We start from the raw sequence: 21,781 nt of genomic DNA on the forward strand, positions 1-21,781 counted from the left end.
CATAAGGGCAAGTAGTGGCACAGTAGAAATCAGTCAACTGCTAGTAAGATCCTCTGGATTCAAATTTGAGTACTTTAGCAATGGATGAACAGTTGCAGTTTTTAATTGAGAAGGCAGACAACTGGCTAAGAAAGATTCACTGATTATATTAGCAATGGATGCGCTGTCATAATTTCATAAAACTTTGATTAGACCTGAGGAGCAAGAATTAAAAGTATAAAATGAATCTTTAATTTTGCTCAAGATAGAGGACACCTCAGATGACGAAGTAGAGATAAACGTGATGAGGCCGATATGTGTTGCTGAGCCACGTACAGAGAAGGGGAAGGGATAAGAAGGGATCCCACTACCTGAGCGATCTTATTAAGGAAGAATAGTGCAATTTCTTCACAGGAGGCCTGAGAGGCGTCCAGTGGACATTATTGTCGGGCAGAGGAAAGTGTGCGTACAATCTGAAAGAGTTCCCTTGGTTGTGAAGCAGTGGATTCAGATAGGTGGAATACCATGCATGCTCTGTCACATCAATAGAATGTCTTTAACTAACTAGAATCTAGAGAGTTTAATGTGAATTTCCAAGAATGTTGGTATGGAAAAAAAAACTGAATGACAGTTTATGCCTAGCCTAGCTCAGAAAGCAATTCAGAGAGAGGGACAAGATACTTATGAAAAAGTGATGCAGATAAAGCAGAACCCTGTGGTACCCCAGTGGTTATAGGGTGCCAAGCAGAGTATAAATTTCTGAGTCCGATTAAGTCTCTTGCTGAGCTTGAGAGAGCATCAAGATAGATGTTGAAATCACCCTGAATAATTGCATCTTCTGGATCCGCTTTAACAGAAATGAGAAAATCACTGAATGCTGAAAGATTCTAGGAGAGAGAACTAAGGGGCAATAACATAAGCAAATGCTTCACTTCTCAGCAGATGTAAGAAAAAACACTTCTAAAAGCGAGATATCCTGCGTGGGGAATATGCTTTCACAATAACCAAAAGGCACCACCACCTTTTCGTGCCAATCTAAGTTTAGAAAATATGTCATAGTCAGATAGGTGAAGCTAATTTATGATATCAGTGTTAGAGGAAAGAAGACATGACTCTGTCATACACAGCACATCTGGAGACTCATCCTCCAAGAAATTCAGTAAAATCGGCATCTTTTACAGACTGCCTGGACATTTACTAATAAGACAGAGAGGTCAGAAGGGGACATCACAACAGTAGGGTTAGAAGAGTGACAGCCAATGTTAACATTAACATAGGTACTGAGCCTCTGGGTAGGTGGAGTAGGGAACCAGGAGCATAGTGATCCATAGCAGCCCTTCCCTGAGATTACTGGAATCACTTCACCCATCACCGACATAGGAGTAAAAGAAAGGTGGTAAGTGAAAAGGGAACGCTGCAGTACCATTCAGGCACCCAAGGAAACGACCCACCGACCACAAGGAAAGCATAAAACACATTTCAAGATAACAAGAGAATAAGCCAGCCACACACACAAACAATCAACCAGATGGGCTTGTCTTGCACTCAATCATGCACGAAGGAGCACACAAAAGAACCTGGCACCTTAGACGCGCTCCTTTGTGCACACGACTGAGGCGCGTGCACTCCAGCACTGTGGTGCCTCCGGTGTTGCTGGGGCAATTGATCAGGGTCAATTCCTGGTCAGCACAGCAAGAAGTTCATCCAACACAGGTCCCTATCGCAACAGAAACACAGTAAAATGGCTCGAACCAATGGCTTGGCAGGGCAACTGGAGCGGCAATCATAAACAGGGAACGCAAGGGCAGCAGGAAAGCAGAAGCAATAGCAGCAAGTACCGCTCCGGCCTCACTGTGGGAAATTAATCAGTTGTTAGCTGATTAAATCCTTAGCCAGATAATTCAGGAGCGGGTCAGGGGCATTATGTGGTGAAGCAAAGTTATCCAGTTAACTTTCGGATTGCTTCAGAGCAGTCCTAAAGTTAGCTGGATAAACATATCTAGCAGAATTTCAAATAACTGGGTATTTTCAGTGGTGCACCTGTATAGTTGGACAAGATTCTCCAGCTAACTTAGCCAGACACCCCACAGCTGAATATGGCCTTCTATGTGCCTAAGCATTTTTTCTCTTGCCTTGTTTATTTGCGTTTTTTCTTGAATCATTTTCCTCTGTCTCACTTTTTCCTCCCACTCCATTTTGTTATCTTCATTGATTTTACTTCCTACTGCTATCTTAATTAGATCAATTCTGAACACTGGATGTGGTTTATGTGGATGTTAGTAAATGTTGTGACACTGTTACACAGGAGGTTCATAAATAAACTGTGCAGCCCAGGGAAAGGTGCTAAGCAATGTAGGATAGTGATCAACAATGGTGTGCACACCCATTTTTTTAAATTTGATTTTAAGGGGTTCAATGGCATGTCTCTTATTTTTATTTATTTAATTTAATTTAATTTTCTTTTTTTTGTGTGTGTGCATGATAATAATTTTGCATGCACGATTTGTATTCTGTGCACACAATTTGCAAATTGCACATGCACTTCAGGAAACTAAACAAAAACAAAATGACACAAAACTAAACAGCCTGTTTCATTGCATTTTTCATGTCATTTCAAAATGAATGCACATCTATTGTGAGAAATAGAATTTACTTCAAGGACATGGTGGTCATCGGTGGAGTGCATCTGCAATCTGTCCTGTGTCCAGTTTCATATTTTCATAAGTACTGTTGCTTTTTTGCAGAGGATGCAAAAGATTTTCTAAGTGGAAAAAATGGAGTGATCTAAAAAAACTTGTATGGTGATTAGTTTGGCAATAAAGGTGTAATATACTTGGGTTTGACATTTGCAAAACACTACAAGGGAGTGATGAAAGCCAGAGAGCATAGGGAGAGGTATTGTCAGAATAAAAGAGGAAGTGATAAAATCCTCTATACCAATATTGGTGAGATCTCCTCTAGAATACTGTGTCCATTTCTATAGGCCATTTCTTCAAAAGGATATAGATAGGTTGGAAACATTTCAGACAATGGCTTTCAAAATAGTGCAGGGTCTGCACCGTAAACCCTAAGATTTAATACTTATGTATGCAGATACTAAAACTAGTCCTTCACTAGTGAGGTATGTTTCTCCACAGACTTACAGCATTTATATCAGAGTATGTTCATTGTGTTTTCAGATAATTCTCAGTGGGAGATGTCTGTTTTAGTGGATTCAGTCTAGTGGAAGAACCCAGATGGTTCTGTGGTCTTTTCTTCTCGCTGTCTCTTCTGAAGGAGTCCAGGGCTTAAGGTCAGAGTGCCTGGTAAGAGAGGGACCAAGTGTGTGGAATAGCATGAGGGACTCTAAATAGAAATCTTGGAAATTTCCTTTTCGACATGAAACCTATGCCAGGTTTCTTGCTCTCTGGGGAGTCACCCAGATATTGTGAATTTCTGGAGAAGTAAAAATATTCAGGAGATGCTCCTGAACCCCTTAAAGTCAGATTTAAAAAAATGGGTGTGCACACCGTTGTTGATCAGGCTCCTGTGAGTTTGTGCATCACAGCCGGACAGGCAGGCTAATCCCAAAGCAGGAACAGCACAGGAATCAAGATCACGGTAGTGCAGAGTCTTCTGCCTGACTGGCCATTTCCCTCTTGGGTTCAGCATGCAGGTTCTAGTGGCAGGCAGGACTTTGCTGGTGCTACACTGGGGCACGAATGCAAGCAGAGATTAGGCAGGCCAAGGTCAGGGCAGGCACCAAGCAAAGCAGCATCGAAGATCAGGCTGGGTCAGGAAAGAGAAGTAGGTCCAATGTGAAGGAAAAGCAAGGCAGGTAGGAAACAAGGTAGACAAGGAGACAGGAACAGGGAAAATAGGCACGGAGAAAAGAAAGGGCAAAACTGGAACAAGGTGCAAGGCAAGGCAGGGATCAGACAAGCAAGACAGGAACAAGGCAAAAAATGGGCAGGGCAAGCAAGACACCAAGACCAGGCTAGGAAAAGACTAGTCAGGCACAGGTCAAGGCCAGGACAGGGCTAAACAGAAACAAAATGCAGGGCAAGAAAGGGAACAGACAAACAAGGACAGAATACAGACAAGAGGGTATCTGGAAGGCCACACAGGAAACAGGGAGAAGGAACAGGCAGAAAGGCCACTGGAAGGCCCCAAAAGAGCTAGGGAAACAAACAGACAAGAACAAAGACAGGGCAAGAAGGCCTCTATCAGGCCACACTGAAACAAGGACCAGGCAGAATAAAGTAGTGCAAGGGTGGCCACTGCAAGGAGCATGGGAGACTCGATGATGAGGCACTGAGCTGAGAGGAAGACCTTTAAGGCATGGCCAGGCTGCCTGATGTGCCTTCGAGGCAAGCCTGTGCAGCTCAGGCTTGCCTCGATTCGGGGTACTGTGCAGGCAGGAGGGCCGCACAGTACCCCGAATCGTTACAGTGTGTCTGGATCTTAAGAAGTTCAGTACAAAGGAGAGTGGCAGCAATGGATTCTTCCAGAGGGAATTGTAGGAAGAGTTCTCTGTGAGAAACACTGCAGTGAGAAGGATATCTTTCAGGTGCAGAGACTCTACCCAGTGTTTTCAGAGGGGAAGGAGAAATCACCAGTTGTTTAGCCACAAAAAAGAGAGTCCCAGACTCTGAGAGGTTCCTGTAAAGTATCCTGAAGGGGGGTTGGGAGTCAAAAGAAAGCTACAAAAACTTGTAAACTATATTTCTGTGATTGTTTGGATTTTTATATGCTGTGGTTTTTAGTAGAGATGTGCATTTGTTTTTCCCTAATTCGGTATGGTTCAGGGGAACTGGTATAGTTCGGGGGAACCGAAAAATGAAAGAAATTTTTCCAAAATTTCAGAAAAATTTGTTTTCCGTGTTAGCGCGCTAACTCCCGATAGTGCGCACTAACACAAAAATCGGGCACCCCCCCCCCCCCAAAAAAAAAACAACCCAAACTGCGGGAAAAACAAAATTTCCTGCAGGTGGCCCTGAAATGAAGCCCGAGACGATAGGGCTTAACGATGCACATCTCTAGTTTTTAGCAGAAAGTATACATTTTGTCAAATAATTATCATTCCACAATTACTTGCAAGGAAGATAAGTATACAGATCAGAAGAATAGCTATGAGGGTGGAGGGGAAGGGGAGACTCGGGGGGTGGGGGGGTGGGGGTGCAGGCCTGTGCCTCCTCAGGATCAAATCACATCTGAGTCAGCCATTAAAGCTGCAGCAGTTAGAGAGCTTGGAGGTACTGGAATCACTGATCTCCTGTGACTCTAAAAAGGCTAACTTGAATGGGAAACACCATTACCCTTGAGTTAGACTTGTAGAAGTCTGAAGTCATCAAAGTCTCAGTTGGCTCGCCTGGATTCTACCAGAGAGGGAAACTTCTCAATTGCTGGCTCAACACTTTCCAATTTACTGCCCATTCAGCTCCTTTACATCAATGATTCAAAAATGTTTGGAAGGCACTTAAAACATTTCTATTTTAACAATGCCTGCCTGTAATGATTTAATACCAACCAGTCTAACTACTTAAGACTCTGATAATATTCCTGTTGAAAATGGAGCCACAGCTTCCCAATGTGACTGACCATATAGTTGTATTTGTTTATTTTGTTGTGTTTGTTTATGCAATTTCTGTGAATATTTTTATGTTAGCTGCCCTGAACTTTGTAGAATGTGGGCTAGAAGCCCTTTGAAATAAATCAATAAATCAATAAATCTTTCTGTTTACCTTTGGCAGTTAATTATCCCCTCTCCTCTCAGCACCTTAAATGTTCATAAATACCTGCCCTGGTTGGAAGCCTATTTACATAATTGCTCTATAGCAGCCTGAGAGATTAACACTTGCATAAATTAACGGCTATAACCACAGAGGGAGAGTGAGAGACAGCCATGGCAAGGAGAGAGGGAAAAGACAGATGATATAGAGTGCTGACAGAAATTAAAACTTTGTAGAAACTGCTTTGAAGACCCACATAGGATGTGGTAATGGATGGGGATAGGGTGAGGTCTAGCACAGTGCCCCCTGTTAGCAACCCCACAAAAAAGTCAGTTCTAGCTACGCCCCTGTAATAGATATTATCTGAAATGCTTTAGTTGTCAGACATAACATGAACATGCGCAAGAAACTCTCTATTTCTTCTCTGGCAGTTTGCAGAGAAGCATCTTTTTTCCTAAATCACTTGCAGAGCTTATTTGGGAAATGGCAGTAGGGTACCGTCCTTCTTCCCCACAAAGAAAAAGCCTGCGCCAGCTGGCAATTTAGATGGTCAGATAAAGCCCTTCTGGAGATTTTCCTCAATGTATTCCGACATTGCTTTATTCTCAGATGCTGAGAGAGGATACACCCGTCCTTTCGGTGGCTTGGTATTGGGCTTCAGTCTTATGGCACAGTCGTAAGGCCTATGTGGAGGAAGAATATCAGCTGCTTCTATGGAGAATACATCCCCGAAGGATGCGTAGTGGGGCGGCAGTCCTGGCATCACTGGAGTCGTAGGCATGCATAGGATAGGTGAAATCTCCTTAAGGCATTTCCCATGACATTCTGGGCCCCATCGTGAGAGATCCAAGGATGCCCAGTCAAATTGGGGTTGGTGCACTTGCAGCCAGGGTAACCCCAGGATGACAGGGTGCATAGCCTTTTCCAGTACAAAGAAGGAAATAGATTCAGTATGGAACGCTCCGGTGCGAAGAGTAACTGGTACGGTTTTGCAAGTTACATTGCCCGGTAAGGGCTCCCCGTGAATGGAGGATAACAATAGTGGATCTTTTAATTTGATGAAAGGGATCCTCAATTATTCCACTAAACGTCTGAGAATGAAGTTGCCTCTTGCCCCCGAATCCACCAAGACTGGAGTCTGAACCGTAACTGGTCCGTAAGTTAAGGAGACTGGGAGAGATAGCAGAGGAGAGGACGTGGTAAGGCCTAAGAACAGTCCTCCTGCAGGACTTAGGCCCGTCTGATTATCGGACAAAATGGAGCATGTAGAGACATCATGGCCAGGCTGACTGCAGTACATGCATAGGCTGCATGTACTGTCCAATATCTTCTCTCCTTGGAGGTCAAGTGTCCATGACCAAGTTGCATCGGTTCATCTGTATCAGCAGCAGAAGTTACTGGAACCATCTGAGGTGCATTGGTAGCACTATCCTATTTCAACCCTGGTAACACTTTAAGCCGGAGTTCCTTCACCTTGTCCCTGAGTCGATGATCAATCCGAGTAGCCAAGGCTACTAATTCATCCAGCGAGTCAGGTGACTGGCGAGTGGCCAGCTCGTCCTTCAAACGGGTATCCAGGCCTCTGCAGAAGAGTGTGTTAAGACATTTGGGGTCCCAGCAGAGTTCTGCCACAAGAGTCTTGAATTCTATGGTGAATTCAGCCAATGTTCTGCTGCCCTGCTTCAAGTCCACTAAAGCAGAACTGGCAACAGAAGTTTGCACAGGGTCATCAAAAATGGATTTAAACAAGTCCATAAATCCTTCTATGTCCTGCAAAATGGGGTCCTTTCATTCCCATAAGGCACGACAGTGCTTTACCATCCAAGTACGAAAGGATGTAGGTAGTCTTAGAGAGTGCCGTAGGAAATAAAGATGGTTGTAAAGTAAAGTGCATGCAGCACTGGTTCAAAAAGCCCCGGGTCTTCTGGATTTCTCCGGAAAAGCGGATTGGAGCCGCCAGTGGTACAGCAGTCTTCAAAGTTACCTCCTGTAACTGACCTTCATGGTTGGAAGCTGTGCCTTGAATCTTCTGTGTGTGTAGCTGATGAAATGCTGCAGTAAGTTTCTCCAAGGCATCTTGCTGCTCCGAGGTGTGGAGGGCCAGACCCAGTATGGCCTGCAAGGCAGAGAATTGTCTCCTTGCTTCTACCCTTGCTGCTTCCCTTGGATTGACTACACGGACTTTGACTTTGCATTGCCTGACTTCGCCATTGACTCTCTCCAAGCCTGGACCTCTGCATTGTCTGACTTCGCCATTGACTCTCTCCAAGCCCGGAACTCTGCATTGCTTGACTTCGCCATTGACTCTCTCCAAGCCCGGACCTCTGCATTGCCTGACTTTACCATTGACTCTCTCCAAGCCCGGAGCTCTGCATTGCCTGACTTCACCATTGACTCTCTTCAAGCCCGGACCTCTGCATTGCCTGACTTCGCCATTGACTCCCTCCAAGCCCAGACCTCTGCATTGCCTGACTTTGCTGTTGTCTATCTCCAGACCCAGACCTCCACTTCGCCTGACTACGCTATTGCCTATCTCTAGACCCAGACCTCTGCTTTGCCTGACTACTCTATTGCCTATCTCCAGACCCAGACCTCTGCTTTGCCTGACTACGTCTTTGACTATCTCCGTGATCAGACCTCAGCCTTGCTTGCCACTGACTTTGGATTGCCGCCAGCCCTGACTCAAGCCTCTTCTTTGACGCCTCTTCAGCTTACTCTTTGGACGTGTTTTATTCAGGCTTTGGCCTGCTCTTGCTCGAGCGCCCCCTGTCTGCTTCTGTTCCATTGGCGCTCGAGTTTTCAGGACACTACCTCATCCAGAGTAAGACTGTACCATCTCTCACCTGCTGTCTCTGGGCTGAACCAACTCTTCTTTCGAGGCCCATCTAAGTCCTGCCGACCCCGGCTCCCAAAGCCTCAACCCGTGGGGAACGAGGGCTGGTATACATGAAGCTCCAGTGGCCTCTGTCTATCAGCCACTCCGCCTGCCGATGGTGGGGACCCGTAGGTCCCCTACCTATGGGTTGTGTCAACCCCACCTCGTCCAAGGGTCCACCTCCAACACAACAAGGAGAAGGTTGGGAAACATGGGCTTAGATGGATACAATGTCTGTTAAGGTCATAGTTGATTCAGCAAGTTTGTGTCCGGTTATGTCAACTAATTTGAGCTGTGCAAATGATGTCCTGTTTATTTTAGTAATCATAGCTCTTAATCTTAATACAATTTTGCAGCATTCATCTTGTGTAACTGTGTCTCCATTTTGCTGGTTCATGTAGCCCACAGCTCTACTAGGAGTGAAAAGGCCAGGCCCTACATACCTTGGCAAACTTTATTTTTTGGGACAACCCCCAGCTGAGGTGTATGTGATTTTTATTGGAGATAAAGAGAGGATCAAGTGCTCTAAGGGACATGGAGAAAGTTTTGGTCCATGTCAGAAGAACTCCAGAAGGCTCTTGGGGTGCTTGATGGCTCCCAGATATGCTCTTTTGTCTAATGTAGATGTGGAATGGGGGTTACACTTAAAGACTCCACAGGGACTTTTGGCCAGCTTGGGGGGGCCTACTGACCCCCACAAGACTTGCCAAAAGTCCAGCGGGGGTCCGGGAGCGACCTCCTGCATGCCGGCCGTCTGATGCCAGGACTCAAAATGGCGCCGATAGCCTTTGACCATAACATGTCACAGGGGCTACCGGTGCCATTGGTCAGCCCCTGTCACATGGTAGGAGCACAAGATGGCACTGGTGCCCATGTGACAGGGGCTGACCAATGGCACCGATAGCCCCTGTGACACAGGCTATCGACGCGATCACTTTGCGTCTCAAGACGCAATCACTTTGCGTCTCAAAATGGCACCGATCGCCTTTGCCCTCACTATGTCTGACATAGTGAGGGCAAAGGCGATCGGCGCCATTTTGAGTATTGGCATCGGACGGCCGGCGTGCAGGAGGTCGCTCCTGGACCCCCGCTGTACTTTTGGCAAGTCTTGTGGGGGTCAGGAGGTCCCCCAAGCTGGCCAAAAGTCCCTGTGGGTCCAACGGGGGTCCCGGAGTGACCTCCTGCACGCCGGCCGTCTGATGCCAGGACTCAAAATGGCGCCGATAGCCTTTGCCCATACTATGTCACAGGGGCTACCGGTGCCATTGGTCAGCCCCTGTCACATGGTAGGAGCACAAGATGGCGCCGGTGACCATGTGACAGGGGCTGACCAATGGCACAGGTAGCCCCTGTGACACAGGCTATCGGTGCCATGATGAAACCGGCAAACGAGGGTGTGAGAATGCAGGGATGGCTTCTGGATTCCCTGCTGGACCACCAGGGAGTTTTGGTAAGTCTTGGGGGGGTCAGGAGGATGGGGGGGTTTAAATTTTTATTTAGGAGGCCGAATAAAACAGAAATCTGTTAAATACGTGGGGAGTTGCGATGCATTTCGCCTCCCCACGTATTTAACAGATAGGACAAAATAAGTTGCGGATTACAAATACGTGGAAAATGGATGCACACCTCTAGGGTGCGGAGCGAGTAGCAGTGTCTCTCCGCAGGCCACGCAGAGGCTCGACGAGAAGTGGTAGCAGGACCGGGAATGTCAGGGACTGTAGAGGGGCCAGAGGTGCCAGGGGAGGCCAGAGGACGAAGCTGACGGCCCACTGCCGCCAGTGAGGAGAAACCAGGAGCTGGAGTCACTGTAGAAAGGTGAGGGGGCCGTGCCACGGGTCTGTCACAAACGGCACGCGTAACACCCAGGCTTAAAAAAACCTTTCTCAGCACGGTGGAAGTCTGAATAGGCTTTTAGCCCGATACAGGGCTCAAGTTCAGAGAACCCATTTACCCAGGAAATCAGGTATTTATTCAGGACTTTAAGAGCGATATTCAGTTTCCCCTACAAACAGGTGACAAGAAGCAAACATTGTTCAGTGAAAAAGAAATTCTAGAGAATAGGGCCAAGATATGAGGCTGAAAACAGAGTAGACTGAAGAGTAACAGAAGGAAATAGTTATCCACAGAAATGATAGTGGATGCATGGAATAGGTGGTGGAGTCAAAACAGTTACAGTATATCTTAGTGCCTCTAGCAGGGTTTCAAGCTTACCAGTGTTACATACATTTTCTGTCAACTCGCTTTACCATCCGGGCCCTCTGGTGGAAAAACAGTACAGTATAATTCGCAGCAAGATACTGAAATCCATACAATTACTGCTGTTTTCCGAGGGTTGTTTTATTATTTGCAAAAGTTATTCAAGATTGAAATATAGACAGCATTCTAGGATTTCCCAACTTTCAACTTATATCAGTGTAGTTATAAAAAGATCTTCCAATCCATCCCACAGATGGATTCTATTACAGATCCTCTTAGATGTTGTGTGTCATGAGGAAAGACTACCCTTGTAAAATCCTGCCCCCTGCAGAATCTTCTGTCATGACTCCTGCTAGGTGGACCTAAATGGTTCTTTAGCTTTTCAAAACTCATGGGTAATAGAGATGTGAATCGTGTCCTCGATCGTCTTAACGATCAATTTCGGCTGGGAGGGGGAGGGAATCGTATTGTTGCCGTTTGGGTGTGTAAACTATCGTGAAAATCGTTAAAATCGTGAGCCGACACACTAAAACCCCCTAAAACCCACCCCCGACCCTTTAAATTAAATCCCCCACTCTCCCGAACCCCCCCCCAAATGCTTTAAATTACCTGGGGATCCAGCGGTGGTCCAGAACGGCAGCGGTCCGGAACGGCCCCCTCAATTGAATCCTGTTGTCTTCAGCCGGCGCCATTTTGCAAAATGGCCTCCGCAAAATGGCGGCGGCCATAGACAAAAACAATTCGATGCAGGAGGTCGTTCCGGACCCCCGCTGGACTTTTGGCAAGTCTTGTGGGGGTCAAGAGGCCCCCCCAAGCTGGCCAAAAGTTCCTGGGAGTCCAGCGGGGTTCAGGAAGCGATTTCTTGCCGCGAATCGTTTTCCGTACGGAAAATGGCGCCGGCAGGAGATCGACTGCAGGAGGAGGAGGTCGTTCAGCGGGAGTTCCGGACTGCCGCTGAACGACCTCCTGCAGTCGATCTCCTGCCGGCGCCATTTTCCGTACAGAAAACGATTTGCGGCAAGAAATCGCTTCCTGAACCCCGCTGGACTCCCAGGAACTTTTGGCCAGCTTGGGGGGGCCTCCTGACCCCACAAGACTTGCCAAAAGTCCAGCGGGGGTCTGGAACGACCTCCTGCGTCGAATCGTTTTTGTCTATGGCCGCCGCCATTTTGCGGCGGCCATTTTGCAAAATGGCGCCGGCTGAAGACAACAGGATTCAATTGAGGGGGCCGTTCCGGACCGCCACCGTTCTGGACCACCGCTGGATCCCCAGGTAATTTAAAGCATTTGGGGGGGGGGTTCGGGAGGGTGGGGGATTTAATTTAAAGGGTCGGGGGTGGGTTTTAGGGGGTTTTAGTGTGCCGGTTTTCCTGCCCTCCCCCTTCCCCCGATTTACGATTTTTTAACGATAAATCGGGGGAATTGGTATTGTATCGTGGCCCTAACGATTTTTGACGATTTAAAATATATCGGACAATATTTTAAATCGTCAAAAAACGATTCACATCCCTAATGGGTAATCAATTCCAACAATCATCTGGGCCCACATCATTAGCACCTCTTACTACCAGGTCTCCCAAAGGATCCAACTTTTATTTCTCACAATATCCACTCATAAGTTCTTTCTAACTCCTTCCATAGGTGGTACAGCAACAAAAGCCAGAGGTGTTATAACCAGTTTCTCTAGGATAGAATACTTTTCCAGATTTTGGAAAAGATAGAACAGGGTACCCTATATATAGTAACAGAACTCAAGAAAGCCTGGGAATAGCCTTTGTTGATAAGAAGTGAAGATAATACCAGAGATCAAGTGAGGTCTATGGTATTGCAACAGGAAAAGAAAACGGGTAGAAGATTAGATATAGTCCTTGTGATTTTCTCTGCCGTTATATTTTGCGTCTTTATGTTTCTATTTGATTTCACTTTTAATGTATTTTCTCTTTTTGTGCAATTTCTCATACTCTTTTTATCCAAGTTTCTCCTTCTTGCTCTCATTATCTCCTGTCTTTATTCCCAATTTCTCACACTTTTCTCTCTTAATCTCTCTGCTTTTCACTTTTCTTACTTTCTCACAATATTCTTTTCCTTCTTCTCTTACCCACCTTTTCTCTTTCCTAACTCTCTCTCTCTCCTAGTTCCTGCTGCTTGTTTTTTTCTCTCTCTGCCTGCTATGCTTACCTTATTGACATCTTGCTTTTTATTTTGCCTTCTCCCCTTTCTTATACCCACCGCCAACCACATCTCAGAATTCTCCGGTCTCCATTTTCTTCCATCTTCCCTGTCATGTCTGTCTCTCTGCCCTCCCATTCAACTGTCACCGTGGTGAAAGCACATTGTTTAAAACTCAGGAAACTATGTATTTTTCTGGTTATACCTTGAGACTACTAGAATATAGCGTGCGACCCGAAAGGAAAAAGCAGCAGCTGATTTTGATCTCCTGCCATAAGCGGCAACTGAAATCCAGTTTGCTGTAGGTTTCAGAGCAGGTGAGTAAAAAGGCACATGGGAGGGTCTCCTATTCATTGTCCCTCCATTTGTCTTCTCATAGAAACATGGAGCAGCAGAGTGGATCAAGTGACAACTGCTATGTGGAAGATCCCCATTTCAATCCCTGGGTCAGCTCGCCAGGCTATCTGGGGCTGGGGACGTTGAGGAGGCAGCTTTTACAATCCCAGGGGGAATGGAGGGATTCATGGGTAATGCCGAAGGGTGGCAGCCAATGGATGAACTCAGGGCCCATGATTGCAGGGGTATAAGAAGAAGCCCTGTTACATGGCTCCCCGCTAAGGACTGTCACTGCAATGACCAGACTAAGTGTGTTGAGGGGATGGGAGTGGAGTGGGTGGAGAGATATAAAATAGGAGAAAATTCCTTGGCAGTTGCAAACAGGGGCGGTTCTATCATGAGGCAGGGTGAGGCGTGGGCCTCAGGCAGCAGAATTTTGAAGCGGCAAAAAAGTGCCCCTCCAAAGCACCTCAACCGCAGTGGCTCCCTCACCCTGCTTCCAGAGTCAGATATCAGATTGGGCAGGGATAAATCAAACCCCCTGCCGGTCCCTAATCCCGGGCAGCAAGAAACGCTGTGTTGTCTCCTGCTGCCACAGGGTGTCGGTGCTCAGGCTGTGAAAAAGAAGAGAGGGAGCAGAAGGATCCCCCTTTCGGTTCTTCCCGCGAGGGGCTGCAGACGGGTTAGGGAGTGGACGGTGGGAGCAGCAGGTGCCAAGTTTCCTTTTCACAGCACCATCCAGCCGCAGGTGAGGGCATCAAAAGCAGCTGGCAGCACCTGCCAAAATTTGGATGGATTTGTAGGCTGGGAGTTGAGGACGCACGCTTCGCATGCGATCCGTTGTTACGTCACCGGCGCGTCCTCGCACGTGCGGCGGCAGTGAGGGCAACTGGTTGCACCTTGACGATCTGGAGAGAGCTATGGGATGGGCAGGGCCGGATTTACACATTTCTACGCACTAGGTCAAAGCACAATTCTGCGCACCCCTCCCCCTCAAAAGTTGATTTATAATTTTAAATTTAATATGTAATATTTTATTTTTGAAACGTTTTTAAACTTGCGAACCCAGAAGCAAAATAAAACAGACCAAAACCAGTAAACATTTTTCAGCCCGTGGGACCCGCATCGCCCCGTGGATGTTCTTCTATTTGACCCGACCCGCGCTGAAATATTTTGAACCCGACCCGGCCTGCGGGTTTGGGTCCGGCCAGCCCACAAAATGCAGACGTCTGCCTATATAACCCACACGAGGTACGACGATTACTTCTTTGGTTAGTTCAAATTATTCAACCAGATGGCGTATTCGATACAAAAAACAGCCAATAAAATTGACATAGAATGCAGAGGATTTACATTGATTCTCATCTGACATTATAGAATTTTATTGAAATGTTTTGCATTTTGTGTCAAACTTACCTTACACCACATTAAATGATGCTGCATAAACAAGCCATAAGTTGTGTATGTTTCATGTTTTGTAATAAAAATCGCAGCCCCCTTATAATTTGGTGAACACCCCCGTCAGCTTTTTCTGCTTACGGCTTTCAGCCCTGCGTTAACAAAATAGTATATAAAAGTATTAACAATATATTTTATATACCTATTATCAGTAGATATGTAGAAGACAAGTGATATGAGCATGATGAATCACTTGGAATCACTATCGTAACCCCAAATCTGGAATTTTCCTTTAACGCGTGGTTTACGCTGAGTGTGTGAGAGAGAGATAGCAAATGCTTTTTGCCTGTGTCTGAGGAAGACAGCGCAAACTGGAGAGATGGGCAATGTAAATGTACTGCTCAAATTTATTTAAAGTAAATGGATGTAAATTTAAAAAACAGCATTTTATATGGCCTTTTCAAAATAATACTGAAAAATGTGTAAATGTTTGATTGTTATTTCGCCCCCCTGACTGTTGCGCCCTAGGCCATGGCCTAGGTTGGCCTTATGGGAAATTCGACCCTGGGGATGGGGTGAGGGTTGGTGGTTTCCGTTAGTCCCATCATGACAGAGCACTTATTGGATACAGGTAGGGGTGAAGGTGGCACCGGTATGAGCAGCAGCCGCAGTCTCGTCCTTTTAACTGCCCCAGTTGGGTTTCTTTTATATTATTTCCTGTGCTCACCTTAAAACACTTCTCATGTCTTCTGCCCAGGGTAAAACCCCTTTGAAATGAGTTCCCAGTTTAGGTCACCCTGAGCCGTCTCTCCTTCTAAATCAACGCTCGCATATCCTTGTCAAAGTGCAGAGAATTTATTTGCTTATAAAGCTGAGGGCTCATCTCAGCTGAGGAAATGGCTCTCTTAAACGGCAAGAGCTTGTACCTAACTATGAACAGAGCAGGTTTAATTTTTTTAAGTTGAAAATTTGTTTGTGAATAATAACTGAACAGATATGATCAATAAGCTAGTCGCATCAGTGGAAGTTGTGGTGTATTTTTGAAAAATGTTAACCTGCCATCTGATTTAAAATGTATCCTGTGATTCTTATCTCACATTGTTTTCCCCTCTGTGATGTTGCTTTATCTTGAAACCCTTTAATTGTTGTAGGAAGTGTTCAGTGTCTCCTGATGCTTCCCATAGAAGTTGATAGGACATTGGTTCAGTAATATACCAGGAGGAAAAAAAGTCTTATCTTAAAATCTGATACTACAGAACACACATACAGGCAGTATAGGTGACTGCCTGTATGTGTGTGCGGGTGGTTGACTGGCTGCATGTGTGTGTGTGTGTGTGTGTGAGACTGCCTGTATATGTGTGCGGGTGGTTTACTACCTATATGTGTGTGTGTGTGTGTGTGTGTGACTGCCTGCATGTGTGTTCGGCTGAGTGACTGCCTGTATGTGTGTGCGGGTGGTTGACTGGCTGCATGTGTGTGTGTGTGTGTGTGTGTGTGAGACTGCCTGTATATGTGTGCGGGTGGTTTACTACCTATATGTGTGTGTGTGTGTGTGTGTGTGTGTGTGACTGCCTGCATGTGTGTGCGGCTGAGTGACTGCCTGTATGTGTGTGCGGGTGAGTGACTGCCTGTATGTGTGTGTGTGTGTGTGTGTGAGTGACTGCCTGTAATTGTGTGTGTGTGAGTGACTGCCTTTATGAGTGTGTGGGGGTGACTGCCTGTATGTGTGTGCAGGTCGTTGACTGCCTGTATTTGTATGCGGGTGAGTGACTGCCTGTATATGTGTGCGGGTGGTTTACTGCCTGTATGTGTGTGTGTGTGTGTGTGTGTGAGTGACTGCCTGCATGTGTGTGTGTGTGTGAGTGAATGCCTGTATGTGTGTGTGTGGGGATGACTGGCTTTATGTGTGTACGGGTGGTTGAATGCCTGTATTTGTATGCGGGTGAGTGACTGCCTGTATGTGTGTGTGTGTGTGTGTGTGTGTGTGTGACTGCCTGTATGTGTGTGTGGGTGGTTTACTGCCTGCATGTGTGTGTGTGTGTGTGTGTGTGTGTGTGTGTGAGTGACTGCCTGCATGTGTGTGTGTGTGTGTGAGTGAATGCCTGTATGTGTGTGTGTGGGGATGACTGGCTTTATGTGTGTACGGGTGGTTGAATGCCTGTATTTGTATGCGGGTGAGTGACTGCCTGTATTTGTGTGCAGGTAGACTGCCTGTATGTGTGTGTGTGTGACTGCCTGTATGTGTGTGCGTGTGTGGGTGACTGCCCATATGTGTGTGCGGGTGAGTGACTGCCTGTATGTGTGACTGCCAGTATGTGTATGTGTGTGGCTGCCTGTATGTGTGTGTGTGTGGGTGACTGCTTGTATGTGTGTGCGGGAGGTTGACTGCTTGTATGTGTGTGTGGGTGAGTGACTGCCTGTATGTGTGCAGGTGGTAGACTGCCTGTATGTGTGTGTGTGGAGGTGACTGCCTGTATGTGTGTGCGGGTGAGTGACTGCCTGTATGTGTGGGAGTGGGAGTGACTGCCTGTATGTGTGTGGGTGGGTGACTGCCTGCCTGGGTAGATGGGTGACTGCTTGTGTGTGTGTTGGAGGGGGTGGGAGCCTGTGTGTATATATGAGAGGGCGGGTGGGGTGTGTGTGTATGAGAGAGTGCCTGTGCATGTGTGTGAGAGTACCTGTATATATATGTGTGTGAGAGGTTAAAGTTTGTGCACCCTCTTCCAATCTTCCAGTTAAAAGGACAATGTCAGGAGGACTGGAAATCTAAAGTTCCCAGCTATGGAGAGTGAGAGATTTTTTTTTATATCCTTGTTAGCTTTAATTATTGGAGGTGATGTATCTGCTATTTTGAAATATTGTATTAGTGTTTGGTGATATTTTAAGCATATTTTACATATTTTTAATTGGCTGAATTTATTAGCAGATTTGACATTGTTTTTATTGGTATGTTTAATGTTTTATATTTCTTGATTGTGTTTGCATTGCTTACAGAATTTGGCTTCTTGTAATTTCCAGTTCAGTTTTTGTCTACATTTCAATTTATATTTTATGATCTCTTTATTCTGTATTTGGTGAGAGTCTATCTGTGTTCTGCTTGTGTGACTGAGGCTTTAGGTATTCTGCTGGCATGTAGTTTCTGTGTAGGGATTTACAACAACCTGGCTTCAATCTGTTTTCCTAATAGGGGATGTATTGGTGTCTAGGGCCTGATGTAGTATTTGCAGTATGGCTTTTTCATAGGTTGAGTGCTGGCAGTTATGATATGGAAGGCTTACTATATTGAAATTGTAGTTCAGTTTATTCCTGGCTTTCTGTGGGCCAAGTCCACACCCAGTGCAATTTACCATAGGCCTAATACCATATGGGATCCAGTAAACTGCCTTGATTACTATAAGAAAGGTAGTTTATTAAGTCTATTAAAGTATTATTATTGAAAGTGTGCTTTTTTGCAGTGTATGCCTTTATAATATATATGCTGCTGTAAGTGATATTTGTACTTCAGAAGATTGTACTTTGAATGTCTATTTTCCATATGCAATCTGCCTTTTTAGGTTGCAGAAGTTAATAAATTTTAAAATGGAAAAGAATGCATAAGTTTTAATTATGTGGAGAGGGGAGGGAAGGGGGAATGAAAGGCTGTAAGGTTTGTCTAGGGCATCTAATACCCTTGTATCAGCCCTAAGAGAGAGTGTGTCACACACACATAGACTCCCACCATTCACCAACCTCTCACACCCCCAGGGGGGGTGGCAGATCATGGAGAAAGTTGGGAGGCAGGCAATAGGGAATGGAGAAGTCCTATTTCTAGACTCAGGGGGTGGGGCAGCCAAAGGCCGCCCCGCCCCATTAAACATTTCTCCAGGTGCCCCCTAGTGCAGATGCCGAAGACAAGAACAAAAAAATAACAGGCCCAAAAACTGAGTGGTTAGAGAAATGGGTTGCAAGCATGGAAAGCCAGGATCCAAATCCTATTGCCATTTCTTCTGACCCTGGCAAGTCACTTCACCCTCCATTGCCTTCCTCCTGCCCTGGCCCTTGGTGATTTCACTTGCACCGGGCTGGGGGAGGGGGGGAAGGGGGCATTTTATCTTTCACCTCTGGCAGCAGATTATCTTGAGCCACCCCTGGTTGCTAATGATGCCGCACTGTACCAGATCGCAGCTCTGGTTCTGATTGAGCTGAAAATACAAAGGAGCAGGAGGAAGCTCCAGGTAACAGAAAAACCTCCCCCACACAGAATACGACAGAAGATGATGATTGCAAGACCTATCTAGTTTGCCTGCTTTTTCCCTTCCTGTTACCGTATCACAGATAGGGTTCCCAACCGTCCAGAGTTTTTCTGGATGGTACAGATTTTTGGGGTACTGTCCTGAAAAAAGGAGGCGGGCTAAAATGTTTGGAAATGTCCTGATGTTTGGCCCTCATGCTGCAGGTTGGCCTCTGATCCTCCCCTTCAAGTTAGGGACTTTCTTTTTCAATTTTCATTTTATTTTTCCTAGAAATTTATCAGTGTTTATTACAACAAACAAACAAAAAATGAGAAAATCATTGTAAAAAATAGGTACATTTTTTTTCTACTGATTTTCTCCCTTTTCTGTTTGTTGTAATGAACACTGATAAATTCCCACAAAAAAATACAATAAAAACTGAAAATGAAATTCAATAAATATAGCATGTGCTTTGGTAGCTACTGAATATTCAGTGTGTTGGAGATATTTATTTTGCGTCCCTTACAATAGACTTCTGCCCATGATTTAATCAGAGGCCTAAAGAATGTTACAAAACAGTAATTTGGCCCCTGGGCTGGTAAAAACAAACCTTTTTTCAGAACTGAAGTGGTCATGATATGAGGCTCTGAAGGGGTAGACTCAGGAAAAACATAGGACAATATTTTTTCACAGAAAGGATGGTGGATGCATGAAATAACCTCCCAGTGGAGGTGATCGAGGCAAAAACAATAACAATTAAAGAAAGCACATGATCATTAATTGCAAAGACGCGAGGGATCAACTGGGGTCTAGTACACTGTAGCAGAAAGTAATTGAGCAAACTAGATTGGTCCTTATCTGCTATCAAATTATAGGTCTGTTGTTTTGTAATGGTAAAGAGTGGTAATAAAAGTTGCATGTGCGTAAACCCCATCGGTGAAGATCAGAACTGGATTTAGAGCAAATGGCACCATGGGTGCAAAGCATCCCCCTTAACTGATGGTGCCTCCCACCCAGTCCTCTCTTCAGTTGCGGTGGGGTGGGATGTGCCGTGGTTATGCAATTTCAGTCTTTGGTTATGGTGAGGTTGGCTCTGTAGCTCAGTGGTAGGAGCACTGGTTTCGTAAACCAGGGGTCATGAGTTCAATCCTCATCAGAGCCTACCAGCTGCCTTTTTTCACGCATAGCTCTCTGCTTCAACGGCAGGGGAGAAAGACTGGTACTTCACTTTCAATGCATATCCAGCATAACTCTCTGCTTCAATGGCAGGGGGGAATGAGGAAAAGTGGATCTATATACAGACAACCAACAAGGACTGAATTACATAGTCTGGGTAAACAAATTAGCATGGTTAGCGGTTACTACCCCTAATTATTTAAGATAGATATTTCATTTAGATGCAGCTCCAACACTGCTCTCTACATTAATGCTGGGGGTGGAAGGGAAATAGAACCAAATGGTTACTAAGAGCCAAGAGTAACAGATAAGTATGAGAAAAAAAAAAGTGCGAAACTTGCTGGGCAAACTGGATGGGCCATTTGGTCTTCTTCTGCCATCATTTCTATGTTTCTGTGTCTTTGGCTGGGATAGGATCCACCATGGCCACACAATTCTTCTCTTTGACTGTGGCAGGATGGCATCCTCTGTGACCATGCTGGACTTCTCCTCCTCAGTCCCCATGGTGCTCAGGGCAACACTCAGATGATGGCATCCTGGGCAACCGCCTGGCTCACCCACCCCAAAAACTAACCCTTGTGAAGTTATTAAACAAATATTTGTTATTTTGACGGTTAAAAGTTGGCAATCCTAATCACAGAACATTTGGTCTCAAGCTTTTCTTTCACTTCCCTACAGTGTTTATAGAAAAATTTGGCAGAAAATAACCTCCAGAGGCAAAGGGGTGGCTGACACCATTTTAGAAAATGGCATAGGCCACCCATTACTCCTATCATGTGACAGGGGCTACTCAATGGCACCGGTGGTGCCTATTATATGAAGGGTCAAAGGGTGGCCCATGCCATTTTAAATAATGGCAGCCATCAGGCCTAGGAGTGGGAAGTTGTTCCTGGGCTCCCACTAGACCACCTGGGACATTTTGGAAAGTCCTAGGGGGCTCAAGAGGGGGCCAGCTGGTCGGAAGTGAATATTTTAATAAAGGGCAAGGGTTGGTGGCAGGTCCTGTGAGCATTTTTTTTTTCAACGAAACAAAAATAAAATTAATGATTCGAGGGGGGGGGGGAGCGAACCGAAATGGCTCACTCTTCAAATGATAGGGTGAACAAAATGAAAAATTTGCTTTGTTCACTTACCTACTGTTTAGCCACTGGACCATCAGAATAGAGGTTACTACTGTATCTTTTTATACAAAAGATCTGATCTTGTGCTGGGTGTTTTAGAGTGCACTATATATTGAAGTAAGATCCAAATGAGGCTTACACATTTTTCATTGTGATTGTGTGTGTTTGTATCATTTGCTTTTGGGCGAAGCTGTGCAGTTTATATCTGTGAATGGCTTGCATTTTATGTGAGTTTAATGAAAGACATAGTTTTATAAATTCACAGACAATCAGTTTATGCCTTATTTGAAACTATTTATTCTGACTGTTTTATAATTAATTTAATTTGTGTTATTTATATGCTTATGTTTGATATGCATTTAATACTTATATTGATCTTGTATTCTGTATATGTATTTGGAATAGTATTAATTTAGTTTGTTTTGAACTCTGTTATTGATTTTATGCTATTATATAATTTGCATTTAGCAAACCATATGGTTTGAAATATAAATGCTGAAATTACCGTAATTTAAATTAAAACAATGGAGGTCCATATTCAGATGCTGACTGGCTAGAAAAATTAGCTGGATAAACTTATCCAGCTATATTTGCTGGGATATTCAGTAG

The 21,781-nt window shown here is 45.2% G+C and overlaps 1 non-coding gene across 1 annotated transcript; it reads left to right on the forward strand.

Moving 5' to 3' along the window:
• The first annotated feature begins 19,964 nt into the window (after positions 1-19,964).
• TRNAT-CGU lies at positions 19,965-20,037 on the forward strand. The gene has a single exon. It is a non-coding gene; the product is annotated as a tRNA-Thr (tRNA).
• Positions 20,038-21,781: the final 1,744 nt, after the last annotated feature.

This window comes from Rhinatrema bivittatum, chromosome 2, assembly GCF_901001135.1.
Source record: "Rhinatrema bivittatum chromosome 2, aRhiBiv1.1, whole genome shotgun sequence".
Lineage (NCBI taxonomy): Eukaryota > Metazoa > Chordata > Amphibia > Gymnophiona > Rhinatrematidae > Rhinatrema > Rhinatrema bivittatum.